Consider the following 377-nt stretch of genomic DNA (forward strand, 5'->3'; position numbering starts at 1 on the left):
GATGTGTATAAGAGACAGCTTATGCACAGTGCGGTTAAATGCAATTTCGAAAATTGTTCACAAGTTTATAATAATATACTGCTTAAAAAAACATATTTTGTCCAAGCATATCAACAATTCAAAGCACGAGCAACATGTTAATACGGTTCAAAGTGCGCTACAAAAAGAAAAAGGTGTCTTCCAATCCACTGTACATTCAGTTCATGATTATTTGGTGGAAGAGCATAATAGTATTATCGATATTATGTCAAATACTTTTAACGAAAGCAATAACATGGATATATTACAAGTACAAGAGAAAATTAGTAAAGCTGCTACTCTTATCGTAGCAAAATTGTATGCTTATGGAACGTTAAGCCGTACCGTTATTAATGATA

The sequence above is a fragment of the Wasmannia auropunctata genome, unplaced genomic scaffold, assembly GCF_000956235.1.
Source record: "Wasmannia auropunctata unplaced genomic scaffold, wasmannia.A_1.0 LD336116.1, whole genome shotgun sequence".
In the NCBI taxonomy this organism is placed as follows: Eukaryota; Metazoa; Arthropoda; class Insecta; order Hymenoptera; family Formicidae; genus Wasmannia; species Wasmannia auropunctata.